Source organism: Tyto alba, unplaced genomic scaffold (genome assembly GCF_018691265.1).
Source record: "Tyto alba isolate M040663 unplaced genomic scaffold, T.alba_DEE_v4.0 Super-Scaffold_22, whole genome shotgun sequence".
In the NCBI taxonomy this organism is placed as follows: domain Eukaryota; kingdom Metazoa; phylum Chordata; class Aves; order Strigiformes; family Tytonidae; genus Tyto; species Tyto alba.
This window is the reverse complement of record NW_024881296.1, coordinates 17,491,936-17,504,031: the sequence shown is the minus strand read 5'-3', so window position 1 is coordinate 17,504,031 and position 12,096 is coordinate 17,491,936. Positions and strand designations below refer to the sequence as shown.

General features: G+C 41.2%; 1 protein-coding gene across 10 annotated transcripts in view; it reads left to right on the top strand.

Moving 5' to 3' along the window:
* MAP3K4 (mitogen-activated protein kinase kinase kinase 4) overlaps positions 1-12,096 on the top strand; it is a 94,679-nt gene that overhangs the window by 28,612 nt on the left and 53,971 nt on the right. The window lies entirely within an intron of this gene.

Below are 12,096 nucleotides of genomic sequence, written 5' to 3'. Positions count from 1 at the left end.
GGTTGCGTAATCAAAATTAAAGTGGTTGAAGTTGGAAAAATCCTGCTAACAAAGACATTCCAGCTAAACTGGATTGTTTCGCCAGTACAAGTGAAGAACCAGAGTCAGTACTTTCAGTTATACCTGTGCATCTTGGGAGCTGGTCACTTCTGGCAGAGTGTCAGTGGGAAGCGGAAAGGACAGGCATCTTATAAATTGCTTCAGCTGCAGCCAGAAGGGAATGACTGAGGGCACAATTTCACATCACACTTAATGTGTTGGAACAGCAGGCTGCTCACTTCCCCTGGTCTCTCCCCAAGAGGAAGCCACGCTCCTCCACTGCATTCCTTCTGGATTTAGCAGTCACATGTCTGTAGAGTTTTCACTGCAGTTTATTGATCTCATGGGTAACTGATGCACCATAAAATTAATGTGTTTTTTTTTTACCCATCAAATTGGTGACTGAGTTTACATGATGGTTGGTGTCTCTGCAGAGAGGGCAGGGGTGTGCAACCTGGAAGACAAAAGGTGCACTGGAACAAGTTCCCTTTTTGTTGTCAGCTGAGGCTCCTTACTTGGTCCCTGTAGAAAATTGTGTGAATAAGCTTCATTATATTTCATACTTGATTTAAAAACTTTTTTAGTATTACTTCATGTTTTTTGTGCTCTTACAAGCTTCTATGTTGTAAGCTGTTCTAATGAAAACTTAGATGCTGTTAAATTTGCATCTGCAGACTTGCTGAAAGATGCAAGTGCTTTTTTCCAGTTAGCGTCAGCAGTAAATGGTAAAATTGCTATCTCTCAGTGACCCCAACCCACCTCCAAGTCCCACTTCTTTTCCTTAGCATGCTGGCTGGTCATTTCTGGACTATAGAGATGACTGATCACATATCCTGCCTTACCTTGATTCCTCTGGGAGTAAAAATACAGCTATGTACAGCTGAATTGGAATTTGAAGATTCCTTAAAACTGAAATAGTTATGCTGATACTATTTCTTCTTTAAAACATTATTTTGAAATACTTAGTGAACACAGAAAAGCACTAGACTTCTGCCTTATGATATTGTTTTAAGATGACAACATGACAAAGTATTTTTTTGTTTCCTCAGATTGGTACCAGTCATGATCTTTAGCATCTCTGTATCTTTCAAACTTTCATCTAATTTTAAGATAAGTTTCAAGTTTGTGTTTTTCCCATTTATCTTAGCCTTGACACTGGTGTGCCTTACATAATATCTGCCTTTATGGTTAGAGAAATCGATGAAAGGTTGAATGTGCCCCTCATAAGTATTTATGTCTTAGCTTTCAGAAGAGATGGGAAATGGATGCCTTTAACTAGATAGGATTAGCCACCTCCTGTAGAAAGCAAGAATAGTGCAAATGTAAGGGTAAACATGGGGATACACAAATTGAGTTAGACACATACTTGAAAAACAGGTCTTAAGAAATGAAAGGAGTTAGCAATCTTGCTTTTTACTTACCAACTGAAGGAAGAGTTGCAAGTGCTTCAGAGAATAATGTTTTTATTTTGTGTGTCCTCCCTGCCTTTTTTTATACAACCTTCATGCCAGAAGAGATGAAGTTCCCATTTTCCATTATGAGATTGCTGTTAGGTGGTTTTCTGCCAGGCTTTATTGTAAGTTAAGTTATCCAGATGCCTCTTTTCTAGAGTAAAGTAATGTCTACATGATCCATGTGAGCTGGAAACTTGGAACATCAAATCCTTTGTTACTGTTCTCCCCTCCAGCTCAAAGTTCCTTTCAGAGCTTTTTGTTCTACCAGTGGGATGTGGCATGGGTCTGCGTGCTCTTATTCTCTTTCAAATTTGGGAAGGCAGCAGGTAACAGATACTCCTTCCTATTCCTTACCCAAAACCATGTATATTCATTTGTTAAACACTGATATTTTCCAAAAGTAGTATTTTTTTTTTCTCAGGAGGAAGCTGATCCAGGCCTTAATAGTGTTTTTTACAAGTCTAATTGCATTCACCCTTAGTAATTTGAAGACTTTTCTGTTCTTACATTTTTTTTTTTTTACACTAGAAGAACTTTAAGAAGGATTTAAGAATTAAGAAGGATAGAAGAAATTTAAGAAGGATTAAGAAGGATCTCTGATTTAACTTTGTGGTAATGATTCTTGTTCAGAAAAAACACCAAACCCCAAAACTTGGTGCTTTCTTATAGCTTACTCAAATTATCCTAAGGATGACAAATTAAAAAGCCAGACATGTCTTTAGTTCCAAGTCAAATTTAATTATACTGTTAAAAATCTTATCAAGTATATTACCAAGTTTATAACAGTAAGTCCTATTAATATGTTGGCAGCAATCGGAAGTTATTGGGAACTAACATTTAACATTGACTGCTGAGAAATGATGAGCTCAGGCATACGAGATTCAGATGTGAATACAAGGTCAGGTATCTCCATTGCTGTATGTCAGTATTAGAATCATAGAGTAGCAGGCTGGAAGGGACTTCAAGGATCATCTGGTCCAACCTTTCTTGGCAAAAGCACAGTCTAGACAGGATGGCCCAGCACCCTGTCCAGCTGAATCTTAAAAGTGTCCAATGTTGGGGAATCCACCACTTGGGGAGATTATTCCAGTGGCTGATTGTTCTAATTGTGAAAAATTTTCCTCTTGTGCCCATTTGAAATCTACTCAGGATTAACTTGTACACATTACCCTTCATCTTTTCCTTGTGGCTCCTTGTAAAAAGGGAGTCTCCATCTTCTTTGTAGCCACCCTTTAAATACTGGAACATGGTCATGAGGTCTTCCTTAAGCCTTCTTTTCTCAAGTCTGAACAATCCTAATTCTCTCAGCCTTTCGTCACATAGCAGGCTTCGTGGTCCTTTGCTTATCTTTGTGGCCCTTCTCTGGACCCTCTCCAGCCTGTCCACATATTTTTTTGTATAGCGGGGACCAAAACTGAGCACGCTATTCCAGATGTAGCCTGACAAGTGCTGAGGAGATTGGGTTAATAACTTCTTTTTATCTGCTGGTGGTGCCCCTGTTGACGCAACCCAGCATCCTGTTGGCTTTCTTTGCTGCAGCAGCACACTGGTCACTCATATTGAGCTGGTTGTCCACCAGGACCCCTAGGTCCCTTTCCACAGAGCTGCTCCCCAGTCAGGTACATCCCAGCCTGTGCTGCACTCCTGGATTAAGTTTTCCCAGGTGCAAGACCTTACTTGTCCTTGCTAAACTTCATAAGGTTCTTGTTAGCCCAATCTTCCAGCCTATCCAGGTCTTCCTGCAGGGTGGCTCTCCCTTCTGAAGTGTCTACTTCCCCATTCAGTTTGGTATCATCAGTGAACTTCATCAGGGTACACTTGATCCCATCATCCAGATCACTTGTGAAGGTATTAAACAGCGTTGGGCCCAATATTGATCCCTGGGGGACTCCACTTGTGTCAGGTTGCCAGGTTGAAAAGGAGCTATTTACCAGCACCCTCTGGGTGCAGCCTGGCAGCCTGTTCCCAACTCACCCCACAGACCCTTTCTCTAGGCCATAACACACCCGTTTCTCGAAGAGGAGGCTGTGGGGAACCATATCAAAAGCCTTGGAGAAATCCATGTAGACAATGTCCATTGCTTACCCCACATTGACCAAGCAGGTTACTTGGTCATAGAATGTGATCAGGTTTATCAAGCACAATTTGCCTTTGGTGAATCCATGCCGCCTTTTCCCAATCACATGCTTCATTTGATTTGTGGTAGCGCCCCCCCGCCGCCCCCTGGAGGATTCATTCACATTAGGTTTTAATGTGAACAAACTGTTTTTACTGTCTCTGGAGTTATAGTCACAATAGGAAATGTGTGACATATACACACCATTTAAATATCCATGCTAGTCACAGAATTTTTGTATCTTGTTAACCAGGCTATTTCCTACCCACCCCCACCCCCCCAAAGCACTGTGACAAATTTACACAGGATGTATTTAGCAAAAAATACAGTTTCATTTGTACGAACTGTGAGGAAATTCCTGCTGCTCTGTAATAAAATAATTTAAAAAGTCAAAGGATTTTTTTTTTCTTGATTTTTTTTTTTTACTGAAGTCTTCCTCTGAATTGCATTTATAGTCCTTCCCTCAAGGTTTTTTATTACTGTTTCTTTTGCTGCTCTTACAGTAGTTTGTGTTAACTGCTTTGAATGCAATAGCTGCAAGCATTTGCTTTTAGTATTCACAAAGGTAGCAGATCCTTACAAGGAGAAGACTGTATACAAAATTGGATATATAGTCCTTTCTGCTTTCAGTTCGGGAACTTTTCAGAACCCAGTCCATTTATTCAAGCTTATAGCTTCCCTTAGAGCACAGAATTTTTAAAAGGTGATTAAAAAACAGGAGTGTGCGATGGTTTCATAATGTTGGGACATAACAGTAGGAGTTCACACCAGATAGCAGTCCTGTACTTGAGCAGGACTTAAGTTCATGTCATCTTCTTTTCCTGATTAGGTTGTCTAATACTCAGTCTTAATTTCCCCAAGTGCTACAGGTCGATTAATGAAGTTCCTTCATGCTGCTGTTGGTCTGGGAGTACTGTCACGTTCTCCTGTGCTATTCAGATAAAGTGAAACCCAGTACTGCTCCATAAAAGTTAGAGTTGCTGATTCCAGAGTTGTATTGCATGTGGTGTTTAGGAACTCTAACTGAATACTGTTTTGTTTTGCAGTTTTAACGGATGCAGAGATGGTTACTTAAAAATTGTGTTTGCTCTCTGCATGGCTAGCAGCTGTGGGATGATAGCAATTTGCAATGATGTTCTTGTCAGAATATTGTTTATCTTTGAAAAAAGAATGGTTGCAACTACATTTAGGGAGAACTACGTTAGCTTTAAAAAGATTTGATTGCCAATGTGTAGTGCCTGTGTTTTCTGCTACCTTAGTTAATTGACAATGTACATTACTGAGCTAATGGAGCTTTGTCTTCCTACGTACTTTTATTATCAAGCTGAATCGCTGTTAAGGAGTGTATATTTAAAAAAATAGACACTTTGCCTTTAAAACATAGACACTGAGTGTCAAGAGCAAGTACTGGGTAATTCGGTGGTGCACCTTGTACAGATCTTGCAGTTCTCTGTATGGGAATGGCAGGGTGCCATAGGAAGGGTTGAGAAAGAGTGTTACTGTTGTGTGAATGGTGTGATGTCTTTGAAACTGCAGGAAGCTGTTTACGGCAGCAGCCTGTGGAGCGCACAGCTTCGTAACTGTCCTGGTGGGTGATTATCCTGGCTACTGGGTTGTAATTGCATAACTCAAATTTATTGCTATGTGCTTGTAGTCCAATCAGTTGACCTCTACTCCTCTGATTCACAGCAAGCTTTTGAGCTGTGTGTGGGATGATAAGCAGCGGTTGAACCTGAGTTCATTATGTAAGTGCCTGATATATTGGAACTCCTGCTTACGAAGATCAAGGGTAGCTGATATAAAGGGAAGATTAAAAAAATGTTTCCCCCATTTAGATATCACACTTTTTAGCATGACCTCTTATTATTGGTTGTTACAAACTTTAAAAGTTTGAATAATGCTTCGGTAAAGTACAAAAAGTTTATACTGGTTAAAAATCATACTCTTCAGTGTGACTTTAGCCTACTTAATTTTAACATGTACCCATGTGATCTTCAATGGTCTTTTCCTGTGCTCATTTATTTTTAATGATAAATGATTGTATTTTTCCAAAAGCTCATGGACTTTATCAACAGTGACAGTTACCAGACGTTTTGCTCCCTGTCCTGCTGCTTCCAAATTTCATACCTCAATTTTCCCCCTCTCCTATTTTTGCTTGCAGGCCTTTGAAAATCTAGAAGATGTATCTCAGTTTTTATGACTGAGCTGAAATTGTAGATACATTGCGAACACTCTGACTTGGTTAAAAAAATAAAATAATCCTGCTATGCAAAATGAAGAAATTTTGTATTCTGACTCCTCACGTTCTGGTTGAAGTACACCCTGGTGTAACATACGATAATTACTTGTTGGAAACATTCTTGGTTATTTAGGTTTTTTGTTGCATTTCAGAGCTGTCAAGGTAGGTGGTTTTTTTATTTTGTTTTTTAACCATACTGCTCTTGCAATTTACCCAGTATTCCTGATCTGTGCATCCTGGCTACAGTTTCTTCTATATTCCTAGGGTAAAATTGATCAGAAGCATTTTGTTCATTAAAATTGAGGCTGGGGCCAGCCTGTAAATTGACTGATGTGGAAACTGTGGACTTCCTGTAGGCATTGGATTTAAACTGTCCTTGGCAAATAGTAACTTCAGTTGTCACATTTCTAGCTCTCACTTTTTGGGTGCATGCCTAATTAAGATTAGGATGGTTTTCACTGGTTTTGAGGGAGAAAACCTGCAGTTTTTGGTAGCAAACAAGAAATTAGCTTAGGTTAATGTTTCCCAACTCTGCTTGCAACAGTAGGAACCAATAAGTCCATGTAATAACCAATACTATAATCTGATTTAAGTTTGCCAGCAGTGCATTTTATAGGTTTGCAGATTTAATTAGTCTTTGGTTAGTTCACAGAAGTAAATAGCACACAAGCATTACAAATGCTATGTCAGTAATATGTTAAAATTATAATTGGTTTTAATATCAGAGGGTTCTTGCTGATGATCATACATATCTGGTGTTGTCTGGATGAGAAAAATTGATACCAGCATGACTAAGATGATGTAGTTGCTTTAGTTCAAACCCTAAATATCTAGTACATTGTTGTACAATAAGGCTTTCACTGGTGAAACTGAGTCTTTGTGTTTACTGGCATTGATTTGAGCTTTGAGTGGAGCTATAGTATTTGCACACAAACCCTAAACTGAGCATGCTGAATTTTTAAACTTGAGTTGCAACCTGTGCCTTCCTCTCTCTAAACAGACCAGCCAGCTCCAGTTAGATCATCTTGTCAGCTGCTAACGAGTGGTCTGTAGATCATGATTGCTGTTTTGTGATGTGTCTTCTAGTGCTGCATGTTTTGTGATAAAGTTGCTATGGTTTTTAACAAATTAAAGAACAGCTGACTAAATTACTTGAAAAAAAATATCTGAAGGTTAAGTAAGTCATACTGGATCCCACTGTATAAGCATATATGTTATTCAGGTGTGAGATTGGAGGGTGTTTTGAATACTTCTGGATATCATGCCCTTTCATCAGGTGTAGTAGGAAACAAACAAGGTAGTGACTGTAGAGGAAAGAACCAGCTTGTGGTCTTTAAAGTTCATTTCAGTTCGCCTGGTGAAGAAGTTAGATTGTTATACTCTTAGAAGAGGTTACTCACTGAAAAACAGAAGGAAAACCTGGACTTCAGGAGAGCAGACTTTGGACTCTTCAGGGATCTGCTTGGCAGAGTAACATGGGATAAAGACCTGGAGGGAAGAGCGGCCCAAGAAAACTGGTTGATACTCAAGGATCACCTCCTCCAAGCTCAGGAGTGATGCTTCCTGACCAAAGAGGAAGTCAGGTAAGACCAACAAGATGCCTGCATAGATGAACAAGGAGCTCCAGAACAAGCTCAAACAAAAAGGAAGCCTACAGGGTGTGGAAGCAAGGACAGGTAGCATGGGAGGAATACAGAGAATCTGTCTGGGTAGCCAGGGGTCAGATCAAGAAAGCGAAAGCCCTGATAGAATTAAATCTGGCCAGGGACATCAAAGGGACCAAAAAAAGTTTTTACAGGTATGTCGGTGATAAAAGGAAGACTAGGGAAAATGTGGGCCTGCTCTAGAAGGAAAAGGGAGATTTGGTCACCCAGAATATGGAGAAGGCTGAGGTACTCAGCGACCTTTTTGCCTCAGTCTTCACCAGTAAGGGCTCCATCCATGCTTCCCAAGATGCAGAAGCCAGAGTTAGGGACTTGGAGAAAGAACTGCCCATTGTAGGAGAAGGTCAGGTTTCAGACCATCTAAGGAACCTGAAGGTGCACAAGTACATGGGTCCTGATGAGATACATGCACGGGTCCTGAGGGAACTGGCAGATGAAGTTGCTAAGCCAATATCCATCATATTTGACAGTCTGGTGAAGTTTCTGCTGACTGAAACATAACCACCGTTTTTAAAAAGAAAAATAAAGAAGATCCGGGGAACTATAAGCCAATCAGTCTCACCTCTGTGCCTGGCAAGATCATGCAGCAGATCCTCCTGGAAACTATGCTAGGGACGTGGAAAACAATGAGGTGATTGGTGACAGCCAACACAGCTTCACCAAGGACAAATCATGCCCGTCAAATTTTGTGGCCTTATACAAGGGGGTTACAGCACTGGTGGACAAAGGAAGAGCAACTGACATCATCTGCCTGGACTTCTGCAAAGCATTTAACGCTGTCCCCCATGACATCTTTAAATTGGAGAGACATGGATTTGACGGACGGAGGACTCGGTGGATAAGGAATTGGCTGGCTGGTCACACTCAAAGAGTTGGAGTCAGTGGATTGATGTCCAAATGGAGAGCAGTGATGAGTGATGTTCCTCAGGGGTCAGTGTTGGGACCAGTGCTGTTTAACATCTTTGCTGGCAACATGGACAGTGGGATTGAGTGCCCCCTCGGCAAGTTCAGTGAGGACACCGAGCTGTGTGGTGCAGCTGACATGCTGGAGGGAAGGGATGGCACCCAGAGGGACCTGGACGGGCTTGAGAGGTGGGCCTGTGCAAAACTCATGGAGTTCAAGAAAGCCAAGTGCAAGGTCCTGCACAGGGGTCGGGACAATCCCAAGCACAAATACAGGCTGGGCGATGGGTGGACTGAGAGCAGCCCTGCGGAGAAGGACCTGGGAGTATTAGCAGATGGAAAACTGACTATGAGCCAGCAATGTGCTCTCACAGCCCAGAAAGCCAACCGTGTCCTGGGCTGCATTAAGGGAAGTGTGGCCAGCAGGTCGAGGGAGGGAATTCTCCCTCTCTACTCCACTCTTGTGAGACTCTACCTGCAGTGCTGTGTTTAGCTCTAGGGCCTCCAACATAAGAAGGACATGGACCTGCTCGAGCAGGTCCAAAGCAGGACTGTGAAGACGATCAGGGGGCTGGAGCACCTTCCTTATGAGGACAGGCTGAGAGGGTTGGGTTTGTTCAGCCTGGAGAAGAGGAGGCTCTGGGGTCACCTTATAGTGGCCTTCTAGTGCTTAAAGGGGGCCTACAGGAAAGATGGGGAGTGATTCTTTGTCAGAGAGTGTAGTGGTAGGATGAGAGGTAGGTAATGGTTTTAGACTGGAAGAGGGTAGATTTAGATTAGATGTAAGGAAGAAATTCTTCCCTGTGCGGGGGGTGAGGCGCTGGCCCAGGGTGCCCAGAGCAGCTGTGGCTGCCCCCTCCCTGGAAGGGTTCCAGGCCAGGCTGGACGGGGCTGGGAGCAACCTGGGCTGGGGGAAGGGGTCCCTGCCCATGGCAGGGGGGTTGGAACTAGATGGTCTTTAAGGTCCCTTCAACCCAAACCATACTATGATTTATGCAAACAGTGTTTTCACTGGTCTTTTGCAAAAAGGTTACTTGTCCTAGCTTAAAACTGCCTTGAAACTGAGACCTAATGGGAGTGTTGCAGGATCTGCTCTGCTGGGCCTCACAAGAGCATCAGCACCCCACCCTGCGCCTTGCCAGGCCAGTGAGATCACTGAATAAATAAATAGTTCCATAAGCACTGGAACTAATGAATTCTTGTTTCATGTGGTTTAGTCTCTTGTGGTTGATTTGTCTTTGGCAAAATCAAAAGGGTGTGCTCTGCCTGAAGTTTTTTGTGCAGTAGGGCTGTTTGCAAGAGTTCTCAGGAACAAAATTTTTCTGGTGTCCGTAAAGATGTAAACTTCTGTTCCAATTTCCCAGTTCAGTTTTTACAAGATTGTTTTTTGTTATTTGTCCACCTGTTTTCACATGATCTGTAGGAACATATTAAGACGTCGTCATATTTGGCCAATAGTAGTTAATTAAATCAGATTTAGACACACAAGTGGCATGATTTCCCAAGTCACGGAAACTAGGCTAAAAGTATTGGTGATTCTGTGTGGTTGTCATGGCCAAATTTACTGTAGGGCTCTCCTTACACTACAGGTGGTGCTACAGTACCACCCAAGTTGTTTTTCTTAGGTAACCTCTAAAATTTATCTACAGTAGTTGGTGAATTTACCTGCCTTGTTCTCAAAGCTGTAATGTGAGAAGAGTAATTTCACACTAAATGTTTCCATGGCTTTGCAGAGAACATAACTGTTCTTCATGTTAAGGGATTTATTTCTGTTAATAGTTAAAGGCAAAGTACAGTATCTGATTTTTTTGTTTTGTTTTGTTTTGTTAGTCTCCCTGCTGTTCTACTGGCTAGCAATATTCTGGCATATTTCTTCTTGCAGACACTCAGACTCGCTCCACCAGAGCATGAGTAACATTCCTTGTCTGACTCAAAAATAGTAGCAAGTAAAATGTCTTCTGTGATTCAAATGAATTTGAAGTTACCACATACTGATGCTAGTCTTGCAGTGTCTGATTTAGGTTAAATGCTTCTTTGCCTCTATGTCCTTTAGTATGGTCAAGATCATGTTATTTGCCCATCTGCTTCAGACATAAAATTTGTGAGTGGATAGAGACAAACTGAATTTTTTTCCTCCTCCAAGCTAAAGTGGTTCATGTTTTTCTCCCAGATGTATATTAAAGCCAGAGAGTTGCATGTATGGCACCAGTTGGGAGTAATGGAGATGAAAGGACTGTGCTGGGGTAATGGGTCCCATATTCTGGGAGAAGGCAGTGGTTTTGCTGTCACTTCCAGCTCCAGCCTGTCTGTGGGTTTCAGTCAGTTAGGGACTTGTTTTGGCCTTGGGTTCCTCTCCTCCTTTCTGTTTACTCTCTTCTCTATATTTGCCCTGGATAGATAAGCATCAGATGGGTATATAGGGATAGTGAGAGAAGTTAAAACCCTGTCCTGCTGCCATCTGCTTTTCCCTGAAGCCTGAATTATCCAGGGGATTTCAATATTTTGTGGGCTTTTTTAACATTGTGAAGAATTCAAATGATATGTTATTGGTATAACAATGATACAGTTCACAGATTGTGTTAAAATAGTTTTTCCATGTATGAATTTGGAATTTTGTAATAGGTCAGTCAACAGCATAAAAGGTACCGAAGTTTGGTTGTTCACAGTCTGAGAGTAATTACATTGCTGTGTGTCACTTGATTATGCAGAGCAGATCCAGCTGTTAGTGGTATTGTGCCCAACTGGCACTCTACTGAAGTAATCTTATTTGGTGGAGCAGAGCAAGTGTCCAGAAGGAAGGAAAGGGTATCTGATATGATTACTCATTGCATTTGTCATATTTTATTTTTAAAGCAAGCCCAAATATAAGAGTGCATGCCTGCCCCCATCGCTGTTGTTCTACCTCTTATGAGAGGAAGCTGGCACTAGAAGTTGTCTTTGAGATTGTCCAGAGTTTACATATGAAAAGTGATGGCGCTTTTTTTTTTTTTTTTTCTTCCCTATGTGAGTTTACAAATAGATCAGCTCCTGGTGTTGTCTTAGTGAGCAATTGTATGAATGCCAGAATTGACTCAAATGAAAAGCTATAGGAGTTTTTGTCTGGGGAGACCAAAATCATAGCAGTCTGGACTTTGTCTTGTTCTACAATGGAATTGTGCCATTATACAGGGTACTGTGTGGTACCGTGCAGTTGTTGTTTTGTTTTGTTCTGGTTTGGTGGTGGTTGTTGTGGGTTTGTTTGTTTGTTTGCTTTTTTGTTTTGTGGTTTGTTTTTGTTTTTTTTTTTTTTTTTTTTTTGAAAAGGCCTATACTTCACTAAAGGAAAAAACATTACTTTATAGTTTTATCTTTGAACAGTTTAAATCAAAATAGTTTTGAGTTTTGGAAAATTACAAAGACAAATCAACATTTTAATAACAATGAAATGTTTTGTGATACTGCATGTAATGCTACACTACAATGTTTACCAATACTGCTAGATGTAATAACAATGAAAGGTCATACTTGGGGTTGTAAAGTGGGCTCTACACTGGCATAGGTACTAATCCTGCAGAGGTATGTGCTGTCTGTTGAATTTAGTGTTACGGCATGCAGTGGTTAAGCTGACCATCTGGATTTGGGGTTTGAAGAACATACATACGTTATCTTAATTCTATGTTTGCATGAGCTTTGACTTCTTTT